Source organism: Vulpes lagopus, chromosome 19 (genome assembly GCF_018345385.1).
Source record: "Vulpes lagopus strain Blue_001 chromosome 19, ASM1834538v1, whole genome shotgun sequence".
NCBI lineage: Eukaryota > Metazoa > Chordata > Mammalia > Carnivora > Canidae > Vulpes > Vulpes lagopus.
The window spans coordinates 28,255,525-28,280,584 of record NC_054842.1 but is presented as its reverse complement, the minus strand read 5'-3'; the positions used below and the strand labels follow the sequence as shown (position 1 = coordinate 28,280,584).

Sequence of the window (25,060 nt, the reverse complement as noted above, 5' to 3'; positions counted from 1 at the left end):
AATGGATTTAGTTAAGTTAAAAAGAAAATAGGAAAAATTGTAATATCTAAAGTATACTGGTGCAAAATCAGAATTCGGTTTTTCTTTATGTTGAAGGACACAGTTTTCTTAGATTCTGGTTTGTAAACAAATGTTTTTCTTTACCATAAATATATTCTGAATAAAAAGCAAAGATTCTATGTTTTGTCTTTATCAAATCTTTGAACTTCCTAAGCAAACTGAATCTTCTCTAAAAAAAGAGTTAAGTTGTTCTTTTTTTAAATTTTTATTTATTATTTATGATAGTCACACACACAGAGAGAGAGAGGCAGAGACACAGGCAGAGGGAGAAGCAGGCTCCATGCACCGGGAGCCCGACGTGGGATTCGATCCCGGGTTTCCAGGATCGCGCCCTGGGCCAAAGGCAGGCGCCAAACCACTGCGCCACCCAGGGATCCCAGTTGTTCTTTTTTTAAAAAAAGCTATGTAACTTTTGTATGTTTTAAATTTCATGGAAATCATTATCAAATAACAAGTGACACTAAACTTTCTTTAGGGAATATTTATATGGAAGTTATTCATATACATGTTCCAGAAATTATATGGAATTCCTGGGAATCTTATTTGTCCTATTACAGTGTTATCAGCCATAATTCCAACTATTATCTTAAAATATTGGATATCACAGATAAATTTCCCTGTCAATTAAATTATAACGAACTCTGATCTTTAGCCATGGCCATTTTTAAGCCTTTTGTCATTTAGTTACTGTTTTACTCAAAGACTTTTATAAATATATTTCATCTTCAAGGGCACCTGGGTGGCTCAGTGGTTGAGCGTTTACCTTTGGCTCAGATTATGATCCTGGAGTCCTGGGATCAAGTCCCGCATCAGTCTCCCCACAAGGAGCCTGCTTCTCTGCCTGTTTCTCTGCCTCTCTTTGTGTTCTCATGAATACATATATACATATCATATATATGATATATCATCTTCAGAGAAATTTATGGACAAGTACTCTAGAATGCAGGTTTCTGATAACTTTAAGATCATAACACTGAACTGGCTAAGAATTTCTAAAACCGTGATGGAAAACAGACGAATTTTTAAAACTGCCAACATAAGATCCAGATCAACATGAATTAAAACAGAAGACTAAATGAACTAATGAGGATGATTATAATTTTTATGACTTAATTTAAAACATAGTTTTTTAATGTTTTGGTTTCCAGATCTAAAAGACCCTATATGGCCAATCATTATGGTTATTGCACTTACATAAATAATCAAGCCAAGTTTTTAAAAACTAGATTTAATTTATAAACAAATTAGTCTTTCTATTGTTGTCTCTGATGCAAAAGGAAGTGATTATACAGGAAAAAAATTACATTTCAGTAATATACCTTCATAGAGATCAGATTCTAATACTGTTAATTGTATTTGAAGATTGTTTTCTATCTGTACACTGGACTGGGTCCTGTATCCTAATTTCCTCCAATAGATGTCTAAAACTCCCCAAACTAACATTTTCCATTTTCTCCCACTATTTTGACTTGGAATCACTGTGAAACTAATAGCTGCCCTTTTCCCAAAGCTATGCAAGCTAAAGCTGAATGACTTGATATAAGCCTCAGAGACTCACCACAACAATTCAGCGTGTGAATAATTCTTTTGCCTATTGCTCTGGGGCCACTCAGAAAGGTCACCAGACACATTCACACTGCAAACCAAGAAAATCCATCTGTTTGCCACTGCTTGCCTTCTCCATCTAAAGATGCTTAGAACCTGACATCTAGAAATCTCACCTGGCTTCTAAGATCAGAAAACTGAATTTATAATTTGCTCAAACTATTAACCTTTGTTTTTCTTTTGTTTCCACAGAAATGCCTCTCATTAAAACACTGCTTGCTTACTTCATAGAAAGGCCTAATTTAGGAGAAAGCTCACCTGCAACAGTCTCCTAAAATATGACATCCTCAAGTTCACCCATCCCAGCTGGTGTGTGTTTGCTAATATATCATGTTGCACTTCTGTAAACAACTTGTGAAAAAAAATTGTACATGGGCTTAGAAAGGTAAAGCCTGAATCTGATTATAACCCATTTGATTTATTTCATTGGTTAAATCTTGGCTCCTGAGAATCAGTGCTCTAGGGAATTTCTTAAGCCTTGGCTGCTCTCACATTAACTTCTCAAGTACACTGTATATTCTCGAAGGTTTTCCATGCTTGTTAGCAGCCACTCTATATGCCAGAGTATCCACTGGGGTCAGACAACTGGATGAAATCAATAATAACCACATGAATTATGATGAAGTGATCACATGGCCCTCTGGCCTGATGACCCAACTAACGAAAACAGTGAATATGGGATTCTTTGGCCTGACTACATCAACAGCAGGAACTTAGAATAACACTATAATGTTTTGGATACACTCTCAGCCTGCAGAGAGAAAGCCTGAACAGCGGGAATTGTTAAAATCAAGGACAGACAGAGATGAGGCTTGAAAGTTCCCTGAGCAGCCTGAACCAGCTTACTCGTGCAGGCAAAGTGTCATTTAGCTTCTTCTGCAAGGCTACCTGGACCTGGATCATTTCTTGCTTCTGCCTCTAGAAATGATAAGCAAATTTGAACTGTGATTTAAAATTGGTATGATGTAACCACTGAAAATTAGAATATTGTAACCAATTACTGTGAAGAATAAACAGTCACTGTTTTCTCACTCTCTAAGCTGCCTTATAACAATATACCCAAGGGGCGCCTGGGTGGCTCAGTGATTGAGCACCTGCCTTTGGCTCAGGCCACGATCCCTGGTCCTGAGACTGAGTCCTGCATCAAGGTTCTCTGTGCCAGAGCCTGCTTCTCCCTCTGCCTATATCTCCGCGTCTCTTTGTCTCTCATGAATAGATAAATAAAATCTTTAGAATATATATATATATTTAAAATATATATGAGGATTCATTCCATGTTCTGGTTTGGGGGCTCCTGGTTTGCAAACTGTATGCACAATAATTTTTTACCAATTACTACTTCAGCAATTCATTAGTTTTACTTTGGCTATTTTAAATCTTTGACAGCTTCATAGTTGGACAAAGCTCTGTTCTCCAATCAGGCAGGGGCACAGGCTGTACCTCAAATGTGTGGAGCTACAGGTGGAGCTTCACAATCAGGTAATCTTCCAGCTATACTCTGCTATTGGGTGACACTGCTGTCCAGGCTCTCTACCTGGGCAGGGCCACCCACTAGATCCTGCAGTTGGATAGGGCTGGAGACTGTGTTTTGAGGTTGGGCGGAGTCACTGTCTGAGAACCTTGGTAGATTAAAGCCACAGTCTTTGCATCTCATTTGGGCAGAGTCACTGGCTGGGCTCTCTGCCTAGGCAGTACCAGAGGCTGTGATCCAAGGCTGTCCAGGGTCACTGTTCAGTCTTCCATGTCATGTGAAGCCAGAGACTATGTTCAACAATTGAGCAAGGCTACTGGATTGGTTCCCCACCTCACCAGGGCTGCAGGAATTTTGCACAGATGCAGGAATTTTGCACTTCTTGTCAGGCGGGGCTGAAGGCTATGGTTGGCAGTTGCATGGGGCTGCAAATCTGCTTCCTTGCCTAAGTGTGGCTATAGAAAGGGCCCCATGTCCTATTCAGCCCCTTGATTAGAAACTCAAATCACTCCCTGGCCAGACAGGACCATGGGCTTGACTTACTGGCCTAGGATCTCACCCAGGTACAACAGCAAGCAGACATGTGATCTCACAAGACCTGAGTGCCAGTTGTGCTAAGCCATGTTCCCCTTTCTCCATTGTTGTCTGATCCTCAGTGGTCAAATCCAGCAGATTCCCCCAGTGATCCTTGTGCTAGCCTGGGGGAGTGGCAACATGATCAAAGTGAAACTGCTCCTACCTCCTAAAGCCATCTTTCTTAATCTCTGTGGTCCAGGGGGTGCTTCACCCTAACCCCCCAGGGTTCTGGGATTTTCACAACAGTGTCTTTCCTATGGATAGTTGCTAGCTAGTTGGTCATCTTGAGAAGGGGACTGAAGTTGGGAAAACCTATGCTGCCATCTTGATGGCATCACCTCCAGGGGCTCCTGGACCATGGCCAAGAGGGGCTCGAGCTGATTCACAGGCTGCTTCAGCATCTACATGTGAGCATGGTGCCCAGGGCCCTTGCATGTGGTATCAGTGACAGGACCAAAGCCAAGGAGGCTGTAGCTGAACTCTCGGGGATACAGAGCTATTTCTGGGTCTGTGGCAGAGACCACAGTTAGCAAGTCAGGTACCTGGGTGTGAGCCTGCCTTCTCAAAACGGCTCTCCTCGGTCTTGCACTACCTTGGGTTTCATGGTCTCCTACCTGGATTCCAGTGCTCTCACAAAAAGACACTTTTATTCAGAGAGGGATGCCAAATTATGGTTGTTAGGGAGAAGGGGATATGAGTGAAGGGTGTCTTATTTGGCCATCTAGCTGATGTTTTTCCTTTTACCTTCTTATTTGCTTTTTCTATTACTTCTGCTTCCATTAGTATAAGTTGTTCCGATTTGTCTATCTTTTATACTGCTTGTGCTCTTGAGAGAAATCTAATTTGCATGTGTAACCTCATTTTTCATTCCCTTGGCTAATAATCTAATCTAATCTATGGCTCTTGGTTCTTCCATGGCTCAACTCCCCAATCTCTCCTGTTTAGATTCAGTAAAAGAAGCCAGCAGCCACCAGTAAATTGCCAACCTGTCCAAACTAGCAGAGAAACAGGAAAATGAGGATAAAGAGGTTCCAAGACATCAACCTGAGAGGGTTGACTTACATCTCCACAGTTCCAATAACTCTAAATATCTCCGATCTCATGATTTTGTGATTGAGGGTCGTGAAGCTGAGAGCAGCAGGAACAGGATACCTTGGGGAAGTCAATCAGCCATGCTGGAGGACTTATACCCCAAACCAGATTTAGGGCACAAAGAAACTGCAAGTTCGAATATCTGCCCCATGAACCAACTTGTACCTTCTCACATTTTCAAATGCTCAGCCTTTCAGAGGGTAAACGGGAACTAAAGCCAGCATGGTCTCTTGGGGAATACGCCAAGCCCACTACAGGGGCATTTGATAGCCAATCGGGCACATCTGAAGAGAAGGTCCCACACGCAGTACCAGAAAGCAATGAGGTGGCTTTGCTATTTCCCATAGGGATGTTCAGCCACAGAGAGGTGGGGAATGAGACTCCTCCACCATTGCCAGGAGACAAAATAGGAGAGGAATAATGGAATAATGAATAATCATCTCCCTTCTTTTGATAACATGTCACAAATCTCACCCATTCTGAAAGGTAAACTGTACTTTCTATCAGGCCGTCTGTTTTAGAACAGAAGGCATGAGGTCTAAACGTGATTTGGTGAAGCAAGAAATCAAAGAAGCTTAATTTAGTAAAATGCAAAGGCACAATGCAAGCTTCCAACCTCCTGACAGGTTCAGACACTGAAAGAAAACAGCAATTACACAGTGAGTTATAGGAACACATGAAAGGCAGTTGTGTCAGTCTTGAGCCCGCTGGATTGGAAATAAGTATGTAAATAGTTTATTGGAGGTTTGCACTGCTAAATCCTAAATCAAACACAATACGAACAGCATTCTGAAACCACCAAGCTTCATTTCTCTCTCTCTACATTTTCAGCCAAAGGAACAATATGTACTGAATGATGGTAAAAAAGCAAGCTCAGGCCATCTCACCTTCTGTGCTCCATGCTGTTCCCCTCTTCCGGGTGGCCGTCCTCCACCCTCCCTGGTTATTCATCCCTAACTCAGGGTATCTGTGCCACAAGCAGGCCAAGAATAGGCTCTGAACCAGATATGGAGCTCCAGCAGAGGGAGAAGAATATACTTTAGGAACCACAACCTCCAGCTGGTAAAGGCCTAAATCTGCACAGGTGGCCCTAATCACTTCCAGCTGAGGCTCAGAGGCCCAGGGAGGTTGTATAGCATGGCAAGGTCACACAGCTGGTCCATGGAGGAGCTGAGGCTTAAAGCCTAGGTATCAGCCTCCCTGGTGCTTTGGGCCATTTCTGGGAGCATCAGGAAGGCACACCAGTGTCCCTCACCAAAGGGACAGAGAGGTCACATAATTACCCAGTCTCATTTTCCTCCACTGTTTGCCCACCTTATGGGTGCCACATGGCTCTGCTTCCCTTCGTTTTCATGCTTCTTTTGTTTCTTCCATGGCACCACTCTGCAGAGAGGATATCCCCTCTCACCCACACCCCCAAATCTATCAACACACACAGCCTCCCACTCTAGCTGCTCAAACTTCCAAGATCATCCTCTTGTTTGGCATGTGGCACATTTCACGTCATTCTGTAGTTACTGACCTCCTTTTCCTAATCCCCACTTCTCACCAACACACACACATATACACAAACACTTATAAGCTCGTTGAAGATAGCATTTGGCCTTTCATCCCTCACTATTGAACATCCCACTTGCCTAAGTCAGTTGCCTACTCTCTAGTGAGGCCTCAAGAAATAGTTGTTGAATTAATTATTTGGAAGGTGCTAGAAATTCCATCAACCCAGCCATTTCTACTCAAAAAACCTCACACAGCAGCAATTCTAGGCTTTTCTAGAAGCAAAAATCCATGTTTGGAGTATCCTGAGATTGATAAAGTAATACCCTGTGAGTAGGAAGCAAATTCCACCAGTCTGAGCAATTGTGTGCCAAAGCTCTATTGGACCATTCTAGACAAGTCACTGGGAACCTGCCGTAACAGCAGAGGCCACACCGTGTGGACAGCACTAGTTCCACTTTAAAAAGTAAAGGCCTTCCAAGTCCCCAGGGTCAGCTCATCAAGGAAACAGATGGCAGGAGAGGGAAGGGATTTGGTATCAGTGCCAGGACCAGTATTTCCTTTAATATAGGTCAGGCAGAAACAGGTGAAAAGCGAGGTTTCAGAGTTCCAGATTAGCTATAAACAGCTTCAGTTCAGGGCCATCAACATTTACTGAGTTACCATGATGCATGAAGCTCAAGGTGGGAAAAATGGGAAAACAAAGGTCAACACCTAGGCCTTGCCTAAAAACAAGAGTAGAATTTTTGTCAGGCAAAGTCCAACTCATGACTTAGAAATGGACTTAGCAAAGTCTTCCTTCCTCTGCAGTCTCATTGGACTTTATTTTATCCTTTCTATATATTTATCTATACACACATATATGCATATGTATACATATATGTACACACATGCACCTACAACTACATATGCTCCTGATTATTCATTCAACAAACATTTCTTGAGGGGTAACTAGGTTCTCTCTGCACTGTTGTAGGCAGTTTGGATTCAGTAGTGGATAAAAGAGACAAAACCTTCACTCTCCTGAAATTTTCATTCTGGCTGCTTACATATCTGCCTCCCTCTCCAGACTGTAAACTTCTTTGGAGCTGAGACCACAGCATGTTTGATACATCTTTACATCCCCAGTGCTTGGCACAGAGTGAGTGCTCAGTAAGAAAGTGAAGGAAGGTCTGAAGGCAAATACTGATGCAAATACTTATAAATAGGGCAAAAGTACTTGTCATCTCAAAGGAGGGCCTGAACAAAAGGCATTTGGATTAGACTTGATGGATGCCTAGAATATCAAAAGGCAAAGATAACAGGAGGAGACAGTTCTGGTGTCCACAGAGCCCTGACAGCAAAGACCATGGACAGCAGCAAGCAGTATGTGGATCCTGGAAGCTGTCAGCTTCTGCTTTGGCTATGGTGCAGGGTGTAGAATGAGGAGGGGTGGAAGACAAGGCTAAGGGAAAAAGGATGGGTTGAGGTGACAAGATGGCAGAGGGCTTTAAATGCTCTTAGGAGCATTTTAGGAGTGACTCTTCTGTTGGCAATTATGAGCTGCTGATTGTTCTTGAAGGAAGGGGAGGCAAGGAAAAGCCCTGGGGATACTGTGGCAGCACAATATTTGCATCAGCGGAACTTTGACTAGAGAGCCCCTTGCTGCACTTTCTAAACCAAGAGGTTACCTTATGCCCATAGGGCAAGAGGAGAGATCAGGGACCTAAGACACAGAGGATCCCACAGCTACGTGGCACAGCGCACCAATACAAAGAAACAGTTTCTCAGCGTTTTCTTATTTGGGGAACAACATTCTAAGGACATCTTCATCAGGGCAAATTAGATTAGGAGCTGAAGGCAGAAATGTTTATGCCACTGTCTTCTTAAACCAGGACAAATAAGGCATATAAGAAACATGGGCTGCAGCTTAATTAACAAATCTACCAGCTGTCACTTGCCCAGTCATCCAATACTGCCATTTATAGATAATTAATGGAACTGTTAATAGGCTTGTGGACATAAAGAATAAAAGACATAAAATAGTCCCTCTGAGAATATATAGCCTACATAGGGAGCCAGAATAGTTGTATAAAAATAAAATAAATAAAATTAAATTAAAAAACACCGAATGCTAAACTCCAAAGTAACAGAACTCGTTGGTTTTAAATGTCACTGAAAACTCCATCATACAATAATGATTTGTGGCACCTACTCCAGTGCCTGGCACACACTGGTGTATAGTAAATATTTATTGAGGGCCACCTAGGTGGTTCAGTCAGTTAGGCATCTGCCTTCAGCTCAGGTCATGATCTCAGGGTCCAGGGATCCAGCCCCACATCAGGCTCCCTGCTAAGTGGGGATCCTGCTTCTTCCTCTCCCTCTGCTTTGCCTCCTGATTGTGCACTCTCTCTCTGTCAAATAATAAACAAATCTTAAAAATATATATTTATTGAAAGAATAAATAAACATGATATTTCAGAATTATAAAGAACTGAGTAGGAATGAACTCAAAAATAAAACTTTATCTTATGAAAAGTATCAAAAAAAGCATATAAAAACACTTAATATGTTCTAATGACTTCTGCAAGTTTGATCAAGAATTGTGAAAATTTTCTTTTTTTTTTTAAGTTTTTTCTTTTTTTTTTTTTTTATTTATTTATGATAGTCACAGAGAGAGAGAGAGAGGCAGAGACACAGGCAGAGGGAGAAGCAGGCTCCATGCACCGGGAGCCCGATGTGGGACTCGATCCCGGGTCTCCAGGATCGCCCCTGGGCCAAAGGCAGGCGCCAAACCGCTGCGCCACCCAGGGATCCCCTGAAAATTTTCATAATTCATAACTGTTATCTCCTTTCTGAGACTTGGTCCCCTAATATATACAACAAGAGGATTGAACTTCAGCAATAAAATGCCCTCCTTTTGTGAATCAGAACCCGGTTCTTCTAGGAAGAAGGCTCTGCTGAAGACAGAAAACAAGCAAGTCCATCCTTCCACGGTCTGGGCCTCTCAGATGAAGCAGTCACACTTTTTGCCAGAACGTGAGCTGAAAGCACATTAGTACATCCCGAAGGTTCCTAAACCAGACTCCCCAGGCATCAAAGATTTTCGGTTTTCAAGTATTATTAATTACCTTTCAACAATCTCATCCAAAACCTACAGATCAGATTTCTTTTAAATAAACATCCCCAGAGAGAAGAATGTCTTGCTTATGCTTCGAAGACTTCCACCTGCTAAAACTTCAGAAGGCCTGTTACAATCCACATAGGAATTAATGACATTCAACCACGGATACCCTTCAAATCATAAAATCCCAAACTAGTAATATCTCCATCTATATTCTCAATGCCTGATTTCCACTGGGATAGTAGCTTGCTTCCTGTGGTAGTTTGATCTCCTTGAGTGTGTGCCTCATTATTGGTACTGTTGCCAACAAAATAGAACTTGGCTCTGCTCTTTGTTCTCATTACAACTTTCTGAAAAGAAAACAACCTCAGGCTGGTGGTTTTCAGCCATGGCTGCACACTAGACAACCACTGTGGAATTTTGAAGCCTGGTCCCACTCCCAGAATTTCTGACTCAATTTGTTGGGGATGTGGCCAGAACACTGGGATTTTTTAAAGCACACCCGGTGGGACTCCTGGGTGGCTAAGTGGCTGAGCATCTGCCTTTGGCTCAGGGCCTGATCCCGGGATCCTGGGATTGAGCCCCACATCAGTCTCAACGCAGGCAGCCTGCTTCTCCCTCTACCTATGTCTCTATCTCCCTCTGTGTGTCTCTTATGAATAAAGAAAGAAAATCTTTTAAAAATAAATAAATAAATAAAATCACCCTGTGCAGCCAAGGCTGAGAACCATTGGATTGGTCCATCCTAAAGGGCCTAAGCAAACTCTCTGTAGAGAGTACAGGGGAACAGTCCCAAAGAGAAAAAAGTCTACTTCAATGACCTTATCTGTAGGTTGTGATCAATAATGGTTGTAGCATTATGTTGTTCAGATGTTTATAGGAGATCATATATATAAAGTATCCTGTAGTAGACATTTGTCTATTTGGTGTGCCCACCACTCACAACTGCTTCTGAGAAACCTCTTTCCCTACTTTCAATCCATGTAGTTGCTGGAATCATGATCTTGCCCTCACTCCAAGAAAGAACACCTTAACTTAAGCCAGCACTGCTCTAATCACTGTGATTGATCCAAAGATGAGCACCTGACCTAGATCATCAGAGCCAATAAACATCAGCCAATATGTGGACTTTTGCTAAATCTGTTGGGAGGAAGAAGCTCTCTTGCTGCAAGGATAATAAACTGGTGGAATATAAGTTGCTGAGGTCATCTTGCCACCATAAAGGAGAATCCCAAGATCAAGAGAGACATGTTTGTCATGACATTAGTTGAACATTCTGATCAGTCTGACATGTCCCAGGGACATCCTTAGGCATTTTAGCTAACAAATCCCATGTTGTGCTTGAGCACTTTGATAGTTCACAAGCAAAAGAATCTTGACCAAATTGCACTTGGCAACTCTGAATATGCTTAGATACCAGACCCACTGGGAAATTCAGAATTGGGCCCTCTAGGATGGTTCCTTCTTGCTACGACTTTGCAGAACCAGAGTCTCTGGAGAGCTCTCAAATTCCCAATCCCTCTGGAACCAACCAAACACCATGCACCCGCACTGTTTCTCCTCTGTCCCAAGCCTGAATAGCCCTTGTCTTATACACAAGTTCAAATCACAACTATACTTTGAGACCTGGCTGGCCTACCCCCTGACTACTGTAGCTATATCTACCTTTCATGTTCCCATTTGCATCAAACACTCAGGCTACACCACTGGTTTTTAATAGCTCATGTACGTATTTTATTATCCATATTGTTTTTTTCTGTGTACATGTTTGACTGATCCATCTTTAGTGTAAGTTTTGAGGGAAAGGATCTTGTTTTAGTCTACTTTCAGGTTCTCTAAATACAGTGCAAAGCAAGTAAATGCTTGCTCAATTTAATTAAAAGTGTAGGTTAGGGGGGAAATGCAAAGTTGAGAGTGTCCAGTGTGATTTCAATTTTTTTCATTGTCAAATATACTTATTTTTAGGATGTGGGAATGAGGACACTTTTAATTGATTCTTAAATTAAAAATTATTTTTTCCTAAGTAAAGCAAACATAAAAATTGAATGAAAGAATCCACGAATATGCAATGCAGTTTTCTAGAATAGCACCAATTAAAAACTGCTGTTCCAGTATAGTGATTAACAGCAGCCTGTTTTTCTCTAAAAAGCATCCCAGGATTTCCAGTTTCCAGTTTGGCACTAAGGAGCTCGAAAGTCATTACTGTGTCTTAACAAGTAAAAATATGAACAATCTGAAAATCAACAACTCTTCTTAGATCCATCAGAGGAGTGAAGTCAGAGGGCAAACCACTGCTCCATTAGAGGCAAAGACACATGGATACAGAGAATCACAACTGATCAAAGCAGAAACTCATGGGCAGAAATCTCTCTGGATACCTCTGTGGGAATCAGTGCCAGGGCACAAGAAGCTAAACTATAATTGACAAATTATTGGAAGCTCAATGTGGACAAATATAAGAGTTAAAAATTCCAGGGGAAGGTCCAGTGTTAGGGTGGCATTCACACTTCTGTAAGTTTTACCTCTAGTAGCTCTACCACATTCTCATAGTGAGGACCCGAGAAAGACTCCTGTGCTTCCAGCAGGAGGGGTGGGGGGAAATAACCATTTTGAAATATTCCAGAGTTCTGTTCTTTTTACTGAGACCTGCCCTCAGGAGACACTATTTTACCAGAGTCTAACCTATTGGGGTTTTACCAGAACCTAATCAACCTGGGAGAAGGGAAATACCTAGCTCCAGCTCCCTGTAGCCAGTAGCCATCCTGTCCCATCAGAGGGGATGAAAAACTGAGAAGTACATGGGAAGTTCCCAGACCAGGATCTCAGGCTCACTAAAAGACAGAGATCTAATCCTAGGACCATGGAATGCTTCCCTTCCATCCACACTTCATCACCACATCACTAACCATTTATTGCAGTCCCTCTTGCCCACTACACCATAACCAGCTTTCAACAAAAAATTGTAAGGCATGCTAAAAGGCAAAAACACAGTTTAAAGAGACAGATCAAGCAGCATAACTAGACTTAGATACAGCAGGGATTGTTGGCATTATCAGACCAGGAATTTAAAATAACTGATTAGTATGCAAAGGGCTCTAATGGAAAAAGTAGACAGCGTGCAAGAATAGATGGGAAATGGAAGCAGGACATGGAAATTCCAAGAATCAAGAAGAAATGCAAGAGGTCAAAAACACTGTTACAAAAATGAAAAATGCAGGCAGCCTGGTGGCTCAGCGGTTTAGCGCCGTCTTCAGCCCAGGGTGTGATCCTGGAGACCCTGGATAGAGTCCCACGTCGGGCTCCCTGCATGGAGCCCGCTTCTCCCTCTGCCTGTGTCTCTGCCTCTCCCTCTCTCTCTGTGTCTCTCATTAATAAATAAATAAAATCTTTTAAAAAAATGAAAATTGCCTTCAGTGGGCTTGTTAGTAGACAGGACACGGATGAGGAAAGAATCTCTAAGCTTGCGGATATGTCAATAGTAACTTCAAAAACTGAAAAACAAATAAAAATTCTGAAAAAAAATGGAACAGTATATGCAAGAACCCTAGGACAACTACAAAATGTAGAACATACTTAGAGCTGGAATACCGGAACAGGAAGAGAGAGAGAAAGGAACTGAAGAAATATTTGAGACAATAATGACTGAGAATTCCCCCCAAATTAATGTAGAATCCAGGCCACAGATACAGGAAGTACAATGGATAACAAGCAGGAAAAATGCCAAAACAAACAACAAAACCAACAAAAACTATATCCAGGCATATCATATTCAAACTACAGAAAATCAAAAGTAAAGCAAAAGTCTTGAAAGAAGTCAGAAGAAAAAAATCTTATCTGTAAAGGAGCAAGGATAAATATTACATCTGACTTCTCCTCAGAAGCCAGACATGCAAGAAGTGAGTAGAGTGGAATATTCAATGTATTAAGAGAAAAAGCCATCACCTTGGAATTGTGCATCCTGGGATATTATCCTTCAGGAGTGAAGGAAAAATACACATTTTCTCCAACAAAAATGGACAGAATTCATCACCAGTAGATCTGTCATGCAAGAAATAATAAAAGAAGTTCTTCAGGGAAGGAAAATAATAGAAATCAGAAATCCAAATCTATATAAAGTTTCAAGTTTTAATGGTACCCAGGATTTATTTTAATCAGGTACAGTAAGACATGCAGACCCAAAAATGAAACAGGAGGCACAACACACCACAAAGGGCCAGCTAGGGAAGAACTAAGGCAAGAGGAACAGGCAGAGAAAGAGAAAGAACTCTGGGTGGGAGTCTTCATTGTGGTTTTCCTGGGAAGAAATGAATGAGACAAAGTCAACAAGCTAGGTGGATTTAGAATTGGACAGTTGAATAATGTCAGTGGGCTCTGCACTGGCAGGGTGGTCTCTAGTTGTCTAGCACAATCCTGGAATGGTTAGAAAAAGGGGATAATGTCCCAGAGTTCAAGAGCCCAAAGGAGGTGTCAGCTGGAGGTATGGACTCAGGTTTGATTGGTTTACATATCAGAAAAGGGCGTGTGGACGAATCCCTTACTATCTAGGAATTAGTCAACCATGGAGAGAGGCAGTCCCTCCCTAGTCAACAAGACTCCAGATGCCAGAACCTCAAAAACACAGAAATTAAGAAAATGTAGTTAATACAAGAGCATTAGAGAAGGAACAAGTAAAGTTAAATACAAACCTTTGTTCTTATTCTTAATCAGTCTAAGAAACAACATTTTGTTCAAAATAATGACAACAATAATGTACTTGATGATTATAGTTTATATATAGGTGAAATTAATGATAACAATGATACAAGGGACAGGAGGGAGGAAGTAGTGTTGTCTGAAAGTGGATCTGGAAGCAGCCAGGATGTCCTTCACCAAGCGGAATGGAGAAATTCACAGTGGGACAGCTGGACGATATAATATTATTCAGAGCTAAAAAGAAATGAGCTACCAAGCCATGAAAAGACACAGAGGAAGGTCTGATGCATATTGCTAAGTGAATGAAGCCAGTCGAAAAGGCTACGTACTCTATGACCCCAACTGTAGAAACATTCAGAAAAAGCAGAATCTGGAGACTGCAAAAAGATCAGTGGTTGCCAGAAGTTGGGGGAAGGAGGCATGAATAGGTAAAGCACAGAGTATTTTTAGGGCAGTGAGACTACTCTGTATGATATAATGATAGATATGGGTCACTATAAATACAGTGAACAGCAATGTAAACTATAGACTCTGGGTGAATAAAACAGAAATAAAACCAACTTGATCTGCATTATATTAAATCCAATGAGCTGGGAATCCTAATCAATGTCAATAACAATCTACTCCTTCCGAGTTGCACGGACTACTACTACACCTCCACCTAGTGTACCAGCAGATACATATTCCCCTTCCCCACAGCTAAAACCCATACCAGGCTGCTGGCTATTCTTCCAGGAGCTTTCCTATGTATAAACGAATCACAATGCTCACTAACCAAAAGCAAACTTGATTCTTAACATTAATATATAGTCAAAACTGAGGCCACATCACAGCATAAATTTGAGGGGATCCAAAAAAAAATCTGAAATTTTATGCCAAACTTGTAAACTATTATGATTTTCTAAAACTTTAGAAGCCAAATTATAAACAATTGGCACTCTGGTTCAGGAAAAGCAGTCTCAGCACTGTCATCTCCTGGGTTATTTCCGAGGCCACTGTGTTGCATTCACGAGGCAAGAAGCAAATACTCACTTGCAGATGACATTCGGAAAGAACGTGTTACACGGAGATACTGCTTTTCCTTAACACTGCCCTTTCCCCATTCTTTTTATATTCTTTATGATGTATGGGATGAAGATAATTAAACATAAATATTGATTACTTGGCAGTTTTTCTTCTCTTAAAATTTTGAACTGACATAAAGGGCATCCTGCCTTTAATAAATGGTCAAGAAATGTGAGGAATTCAAAAACAGCATTTTTTGTTGTTGATGTCTTGAAGGATTGATGGTATAGGTAGAAGTAATTAGTAAGAATAAAATCCAGGTCATAAAGATAGTTCAGTTTAATATCATGAGTGCTAACACACTAAGCCAAGAGTCAGCAAACTTTCCCTGTAAAGAGCCAGACGGTAAATATTTTGGGTTTTGACTCCAGTACAAATATTCAATTCTGCCCTTGTAAAAGCAGCCACAGACAATATATGTAAACAAATGAGCATGGCTGTGGAGCTGCATTAGGACTGCCACGGGCCCTAGGAACTTTTGCCTTACAAGCTTCCCATAAGAACAAAATTAAGGGACGCCTGGGTGGCTCAGTGGTTGGGCGCCTGCCTTCTTTTGCCCAGGTCGTGATTCCGGGATTCGGGATCGAGTCCCACATCAGGATCCCTGTGAGGAGCCCGCTTCCCCCTCTGCCTGTGTCTCTGCCTCTCTCTCTCTGTCTCTTACAAATAAATAAATCAATCTTTAAAAAAGAACAAAATTAAATAAAAATTATTTTTGATATAGCTTTTAATACTTTCGTGGGCCTTGTGAAGAAAAATTTAAATATTTTTGACCCTAAAAGTTTAATTTTTTCCCTTCTGATTATTAGTGAAACTAAAGCATTTCATGAGGCCCTAAAAGTACTGGGGGCCCTAGATACCGTGCTTTCTGTGCCTAGTAGATAAGTTGGCCCTGTGGTTATGTTCCAATAAAACTTTATTTGGTGGCGAGTTGCCAACACTGCACTAACCAATTATACAAGTTTAGTTTTATGATATAATCTCTACTATTCTGCCTGACATTTATACATATACATATTTTAATTTTAAAAACTCATATATTTGGCTCAAATATTTCTCCTAAATGTACCTAATTTATATTTTATTAGTATTCATATTACCTGTTAATATATTTCCTTATTTAACTATTTGAAAATCCTCTCATTTTTCTCTACCCTCTAAGGGTTATGTGTAATTTCTCATTCCTAATATTATGCATTTTGTTTTCCTTCTCTCTTTCTGGATTATAATAACTAGTAGATTACTCTTTTTCCTGTAATTTTCCTCTCCAAAAAACTTTGTTTTGCATTTATTAATCAATTTGGGTGCTTTTCTCTGCCTTAATTTTCAATTTTCTGTCTTTACTTAGGCTCATTTTGTGTCTTCTAACTTCTTGATTGAATGATTCATTCATTTATTTCTATTCTTATTTGGAAATGAAGCCTTTTGGAGGCAATGCATTTTCCTAATTTCCCTTGAGATTCTCTCTCCCTCTCCCCATCCCATTCGTGCATTCTCCCCTCTTCTAAAAATAAATAAATAAATCTTTAAATTTTTCTAGTGGATAGAAATTTCAAATTTGTTTTATACATTTTATTAAAGTCATTTTATTTTGTAGTGACTCTTGCTTTTATTACTTTTGATTTTAAAGCATTGCATTCAGGGAATGTGATCTGTAATATTTTTCTTTTTTGGAACAGATTAAGGTTTCCCTTTGGACCTGATTTAAACTCTCTCTTTTAAAATGCTTCATGAGGGATTCCTGGGTGGCTCAGCGGTTAAGTGCCTGCCTTCAGCCCAGGGCATGATCCTGGAGACCCAGGATCAAATCCCACGTCAGGCTCACTGCATGGAGCCTGCTTCTCCCTCTGCCTGTGTCTCTGCCTCTCTTTCTCTCTCTCTCTCTCTCATGAATAAATAAATAAAATCTTTAAAAAAAAAAAAAGAGTAGCATCACTGCCTGAGGTCTCCTCATCTGTCAAAAAAAAAAAAAAAAAAAAAAAAAAAAAAAAAAAAAAAATAAAATGCTTCATGGATGCTTGGGGGGAAAAAAATTTCTCCTGATGATATAGAGTTCATTATTAATCTATTAGGTCATCCTTATGTATTTTTGTCTATCTAATCTCTCATTTGCAGGACTAACATAAGTGGATCAACATTTCTCCTACCCTGTATTATCATTTCTTGCAGTTGGGCTTTATATATTTCTATACCATGCTAGCTATTTCATAGAGTTTGTGACAGCTATATTTTCCTTGCAAATCATATTTGTCATTTACTATTATTATGTGACCTTTGATTATAGGGTGTGTACCACTCGATGGTAAACTTCATCAGAGAAAGACATCTGCTTTGGACCACTGTTGTATCCTGATATTTAGCAGTACTGGTCGATAGTTAGCACTCAATAAATGTTGGTTTAAAAAAAAAGAAAAGGTTATAAAAAAGTATGCAAAAGAAAAGTATGCATTATGCCTCATTTAATATCTTTTCCTTTGATCTCAACATTAAATAACAGCATAATCCCTGCTTTCTCTTGGATAACATATAATTAATATCAATTATCAAATTTTTTAAATTTTAGATGTATCTCTGGTAGAGAGCATTTGGCTGGATATAACTTTCTGATGCAATCTATGAATCTTTTTCTTTAATGGGGAATTTAAATTCATATTATATTATAAAATATATATTTGGACTTGTATCATCTCTATTTTATAAGTTAGTCTTTACTTTTCCCTACTGCTTCTTTTGTTTAACATTTTTTGCCTTATTGTCTGTTTTTGTTTTGTTTTTTAATTTCTCCTCTATTGATCATCATTTTGGAAGAAAATACGTCAAATTTTTACTTAGAACAAGCTAAGTAAAATTATTCGTAAAGAAAATGTCTTAACTTATATTTATAAATTTATCAGCTTTAGAAATGAAATTTATGTCCCTTGTCTACAAAAGATAAGAAAAGTAGTCTGCTTACATTACCTGACTCTTCTTTCATTTTTAAAAAGATTTTATTTATGTATTTATTTATTTATTTATTTATTTGGTGTCTGTGTGTGTGTGAGAGAGAGAGAGAAAGAGAAAGAGAGAGAGAGAGAGAATGTGAGCAGGAGGAGGGGCAGAGGAAGAGGGAAAAGGAATCCCAAGCAGACTTCATGCTGAGCATGAAGCCCCACACAGGACTAGGTCTCAGGACCCTGAGATCATGACCCCAGCTGAAATCAAGAAGCAGGCTCAACTGACTGAGCCACCCAGGTGCCCCTCCTCTTTCATTTTTTGATTGAATTTTCTAGGAGCAAAAGTAGTCTCCCAATTATCTTTTAAACTTTAGGGTTTTCATACCGTAGCTTTTTATTTTTAACAACATAATTCTTGCTCTGTGAACACAATACCACAACTATTCAATTTTATTTCTAAGTTTAAATAGGATTAATGTGCCATATAAGTCCATATCCATTCTTAGCTTCTTTATTTTGATTTTCCTTTTGCCACCTAAAGCAACCAGATCAGTACTGTCCAACAGAAACAGATTGCAGGCCACACATGCAATTTTAAATTTAAATTTTTTTTTTAATTTTTATTTATTTATGATAGAGAGAGAGACAGAGAGGCAGAGACACAGGCAGAGGGAGAAGCAGGCTCCATAGCCCGATGTGGGATTCGATCCCAGGTCTCCAGGATCATGCCCTGGGCCAAAGGCAGGCGCCAAACCGCTGCGCCACCCAGGGATCCCCTTTTTTTAAATTTTTTTTTAATTTTTATTTATTTATGATAGTCAGAGAGAGAGACAGGCAATTTTAAATTTTTTAGCAACTACATTAGCAAAGAAATACATGAAATTAATTAAATTATGCATTTTACTTAGCCCAATGTATCCAAAATACCATGTCAATGGGTAATCGAAACAAGAATTAACACAATATTTTGCATTCATTTTTCACACTAAATCCTCAAAATTTGGCTTATATTTTACTCCTATAGCATAACTCAACTTAGACTACATTTTAAGTATCCAAGAGCCACATATGATGACTGGTTACCATACTGGACACCACAACCATAGATCATGGTACACAAAGGAAATGACATTGTTCTTTAGGTCCTCAGCCCAACGTCTTTGACCCCACAGGCTAAGGAGATGAATGTCTCAGCAGATCCACAGTCCTTACGACACACACCAGTTACAAAGTGCTGGGCTAGAAGACTTTTAGCAAGTGCTTGAGGAAGACAGTGTTTCTCAAGCTTTAAAGCACACAAGAATTACCTGGGCATCTTGTTAAAATGCAGGCTCTGATTCAAGAGCTCTGGAATGGGGCCTGAGATTCTGCATTTTTAACAACCTCCTAGAAGATGCTAGTCCTCAGAAAACTTGAGTAGCAAGGATTATGTTATATGTCCTGACATCTGGCATAACTTAGAGCAATCTAAATCAGTGCTAACAAAAATTCAGCACAAGCCATCTACTGAGGTGGCTATAGAATTCCCTGGTTTCATTCCATCATTTTCCCTCTAAGCTCTCATCACGGAGTCATTTTCCTCTGAAATCTAATGTTGCTGAGATCATTTATATGGCCAGTCTATTTTATTTTTTATTTTTCTGCTTGGATATTTTACTCTTTATCCTTAAATAACACCATGCTAATCTTATTTGAGTTTGGGGGGTTTCTTTGTTTTTTTATTTTTCGGAACATGGTGAGACTCTTGACATGCCAATGCAGATGTTCTTTTACTTTGGAAAAGTTTTCATCTAATTCTATATTTTCTCAACTAAAAAATACATTTTTTTACATTTTAGTCTTTCTCAAATGAGAAATTTCTTGTGACACATTCATTTAACACACAGTTTTATTTTCCTTTTTATTTGCCCCAAAACTATTTTTAAATCAAAGGTACATCTTAAAATGAATGATAATTTGAGTTCATAGAAATACAACATGTTTTATATTTATTTTCAGTTCCGTTTATCCTTTTTTTTTTTTGTCTTTAAATCTACATAGTCTGATGCTGTTTCTCTCTTACTTGTTTTCCATTACTGTTAGTCTAACCATTTTTCTCTCTTTGTCCTTGCTCTCTGCAATCTATGAGATTTTTTTTTTTCAAAGTTGTCCTCTAAGGCAAAACTAATTTTCCACCAGGTTGACTTATACCTTCTAATTTGGGTTTTGGTTTTATGTTCTTTCTGAGCTTTCCTTGCCTTTGTCTTTCATTGCTTCTTGCATTTCTCTGAGCCCTTGCTTTAGAAAACCTGTGTTTAAAAAAAAAAAAAAGAAAGAAAGAAAGAAAGAAAAGAAACCAAAGAAAACCTGTGTTCTCTAATGCCTTAGAGTTTAGGGTAATTTTCTTCTGTTTCCTGGAACAACACTTAATCTTTGTTTTGCATATAACAAAGGCTTCCCTTTTTCTTGGAAGTATTTTTGCATAAAACCCATACTGGTGCTTTGGGTTTTCTGTGCATCTCTCTTAATGTGCGTTTGGGGCAAGGGTAGAGGGTAAAGTTCAGGCAGCAAGGAGCCAACAGTAGTTGGTTACACACATTTCACATTCATAGTTCTCATTCTGTAGTTTATTTTTATTTAGAATAGACATTTTCTTCATTATATTCTTAGCTGCTTATTACTGTTTATAGAAAAACTATTGGTTTTTTCCCTAAATTTATCTTGTAGTCAGCTATTTCAATTAACTCAATTGATTTTCAATTTTTTCTCTTAGTTATGGTCTATCTAAAACAGCAAGCACTTATTTCTTATTATGTATCCATCACTATTTTTTGTTCTTTATCTTTACAAGATCTCTATGCAATGAGTACTACTATTACCCCATAAGATAGAAGAAAATAGTGGTGTTAAGTGTCTTACCCAAGTTTACACAGCTAGCAAGTGATTAAATGCTGATTTGAACCCAGGTATATGGGCTCTTAAATCATTATATCTTTAATTATTAAATTACAAAATTTTATTATGTTATCTCCCTCTTTCCAAATCTTTTTCTTACCTTATTGCAATCGTAAAAATGAAGTATGCAAGGTTATCTTCATCCTCTCATTTCTTTTACAACCTGACCCCTCCTGATAAGGAGATCAGCTGGGTGCCAGAAAAGCTAAGGTTTACAGTAGCTCTGTGCTGAGCATATGCTTATACACAAGGGTTTAATAAATCTAAGCCTCAACGTTCCTATCAATGAAGTGGTAATAAACACATCTACTTTTTTACCCCTCAGGATTACTGTTTGATTTAAATATAGCCATTTATGTAAATTGCTTCAAGACCTAGATAGAGTGCACCCAGGTGATTCAATCGGTTAAACAGTTAAGTGTCTACCTTAGGCTCAGATCATGATCCCAGGGTCCTAGGATGGAGTCCAGCATCAGATTTCCCTGCTCAGGGGGAAGTCTGCTTTTCCCTTTCCCTTTGCCCTGCCCCCCTGTTTGTGCTCTCTCACTCGCACACACTTTCTCTTGCTCTCTCTCTCTCTCTCTCTCAAATACATAAAATCTTAAAAAAAAAAAAAAAAACGACCTAGGTAGAGGTACGATTATTAGCACATTTTCAAAGCCAGAGCACTTCTATTTCAGGGGCCTGTCTGCTTAACTTGAACATCCTCAAGCCATCCAGCAGCCTAGAAACTTGTTATTATCACATTTTCTCTACCACCTTCTATTCTTTAATGCGTACACATGTACATACCACTATCCACTACAACCATTGGCACTTTACAATCTCTAAAGAACCAATCTGGTCCTGCATTATTTTTTCAGAAACTCTAGCTGCCTATTCATTATCCAATATTCCCTCTTTATCAATAGAACCCTTATACTGATGGATAGGGGTGCTCAGCTATAAAACCACATTTCCAAACTTCCTTTGTAGCTAATGTTAGCCCATGAAATAAACACTGAAGGTGGATGACCCAGAAGAAGAGTAGGTCTTTCTGCATGATGATTATACCCTACTATTGATAAAGAAATAGGCTCTGTGAGGGAGTACAGATTGCCCCAAAACATGCAGTCTCTCCAACAGCAAAGATGATGTTCCTTCCACTGCACAACACTGTTTTCCTAAAGTTCTCATCCCACTATTCTGGTCTCTTCATGTCCTTTATTATCTTCCAACCATGCTAAGGGAGATGTCTCAACGTGTCACTTGCGTCCATCAAAGAAATTAGAATTTTGCAATGGCTTTTCAGAGACCAAGTCTTGAATTACAGTATGCCCCCAAAACTGGCTTGAAGGATTAGAATCCAAGCAGGTCAGAAGAATCTAGGGCAGGACCACAGGGCAACTGCCAATGCCCCACTGGCTAGTGCTTCCTCATAAGGTAGGTATGCATCTTGTTTGTATCCTAAGTCCCAGCTTTGCCCAGTACCCATCACCTTCTCTGCACCTGCCCAGAGAGGACCTGGATCTGAGATCCTAGGAGATTGACGGCATTCTCAAAGCAAACTGCAATGCCGTGAAAAGTGCACATCTCAAGTAAATTCCTGTCCCCCACTGTCAGAGCTAGAGGGATCCAGATAAATACTCCAGGGTTAAAAATTCTTCTCTTTTGGAAGGTGATTTGAAGGAGGGAAATAACAACATAAAATATGACAAAAATAAGACTTATGTTGCAAACCTTATACTCCATTATAAAAGGATACTGAGTATGCTCTTTGAATTCTTATAAGCAAGTTCTGTGTGCAGCCATGATTCAGGAAGAGGAATATTTACAGTGGCAAGCTTTATTTTCACAGGCACATGGCATTCTTACCAATAACTTGTAATTTTAACTGACATTTCCAAAATTGTTTTCAAAACAGAAGTTAGCCTTTGAAATCTGTGAGCAAGCTTCTCGGGTGTTTTAACTTAAAACATGCATACATAATTAACTATGATCACTGTGTTAAGTATTTTGTCTACTTTAACATATTAATAAAGATTCAACATTGTAACCATACAGCAGGTAGGGAACTCTGGGGAGATACTTTGGAATAATGCTGCCAGGTGCCACATCAAAAGCATACCTCCTGCATCCACCCATTGACAAGAGGGGAAAACTGAGAAATATCCACAGAAATTCACTCAAGAGTCTCAGAATGACTCAGTAGTAGAGTTAGACTTAATATTTAAGTTAGCCACCAAAAGACAAAACTAACAGCAAACCATTCATACAACCTTTATCATTGACTATTTCATGAATGAGGTTCCCAGTAGTGATGAAGGAATCTGCAGGAATGGTTCAGAACCTTGGAGATAGTAGAGTTAGACATAAATATTAAGTCTAACTCTATTTGATTCATAAGAAATCTCAGGATCCCTAAATATTCTACTTGTAAAATGTATCAAGTAGACTTCAATACGAACATCAAAACATATGTCTTAAAGATTTTTAGAGTTTTTAAGCATTTTTGCTCAGAACTTATTAAGGAAATCTCTTTCAAAATACCTAATCTGGCATTCTAGGTTAAAAGCAATAACAAAAATTAACTTCAGAAGGAGCACTTAAATACCAAAAACCAAGATAAATGTGGGGGGTATGAAACGCTACACCGTATTACAAAGATCCTGGTTAAAGGAAAAATAAGCCACCAGTTTGGAGATTTTAAAAGTACACAACTTCCTCCTTCACTTTGAAAGAACCTTGCTTGGGGCCTTGCACAGAGTAGAGACAAGGTAAAGTTCCTTTAAAGCCCTGAGTGCTGTTTCCAGGAAATCAAAGATCACAGTTCACAGTCGGACACTGACCAGCAATTGCGACAAGCCATGAATGTTTCAAAGTTCTTATTATATCTGAATATATCTCAGTATCTAATGCCTTATAGCTTCTCCTCTATGCACCCCTTCCTGGTTACCTGGGAGTTTCTGCCTGGAGTGAGGGGTGCAAGTCTTAGACAACATGACCTCAAAGTCATAGGTAAGCAAACTTTAGCTGCAGCGGACTCCTGGAGGCCTTATGAAAACATACATTCCTGGGCCCCATACCGGGAGATTGTGGTTCAGCAGGTCTGGCTTGGAGCCTTTGAATTTGCATTTCTAACAAAGCCCCAGGGGATGGGGATGCTGCAGGTCCTTGCACCACACTTCCCAATAGCACTGCTCTAAGGTCCTTGGCAATTCTCAAAGTCTAGCCTTTAGGAACCTGGTCTCAACCATTTATTTGCGCGGTTCCTTGGAGCAGGGGATTTTAGGGCATCCCACAGGTGCAAAATCACCTGCAGGGAGGGAACAGCCTCGCTCGCGCTGGACACCTGCCCTCTGCGCGCTCCTCCGCCCACCTCGGACCGCAAGGCCCCCCCGCACCTCACACTCACCCAACTTCCCCGGCGTCGGGGACACCCAGAGCCCCCAGAGGCCAACCCCCCAGCTCTGCAGAGGGCCGGCGAGGCAGCCTGGAGGGAGCGCGGGAAGCCGGTCGCGCAGCGCCGCGCAGGTGGTACCCAGCCGCAGCCCTTTATAGCCGCCGCTGACCCCTGACCTTGGCCAGGCTGCCCAAGGGGCCGGGGCTTTAAACTGCTCCCGGGGTTTCATGTGAGCCTCCAGAGACGCCGCAGCTGCCTGTTGGCTTAGCAGCGATTCCGGAGAAGCCCGGGGCTGCCAAAAGAACTTGAGGAGTTTCTCAGAAACCGAGGGCAGACTTTATCTGCGGCCGCTGAGCTGAGGTCACTGCTGCTGCTCCGGCTAACTATTTAACTCCAAGAAGTTATTCACTGGTGTCTTCCTAGCCCACCTGCTGAGAGGAAGAGAAAAATTCCCAGAGAGGGGAAGCTGGGGTCTGGGGGTGGGGGGAGAGAGAGAGAGAAAGAAAGAGAGATTGGGATTGAACCTATGCTCTCTCCAGGAGCTCCCAGCAAGAGCAAGGTTGCAAAGTGGCGCAGGCAACAAAAATGAAAATGTGACTTAGCACACAGATCACCAAGAACTTAGAAAGCACTGCTGATTCTTAGACGTA

At 40.2% G+C, this 25,060-nt stretch overlaps 1 protein-coding gene across 1 annotated transcript in view; it reads right to left on the bottom strand.

Moving 5' to 3' along the window:
- Positions 1 to 24,657, bottom strand: part of COL6A5 (collagen type VI alpha 5 chain) — a 131,356-nt gene extending 106,699 nt beyond the window's left edge. The window contains 1 exon segment of the mRNA XM_041733569.1: positions 24,423 to 24,657. The gene's annotated coding sequence lies outside the window, so the exon portion shown is untranslated.
- Between the last annotated feature and the right edge of the window lie 403 nt (positions 24,658 to 25,060).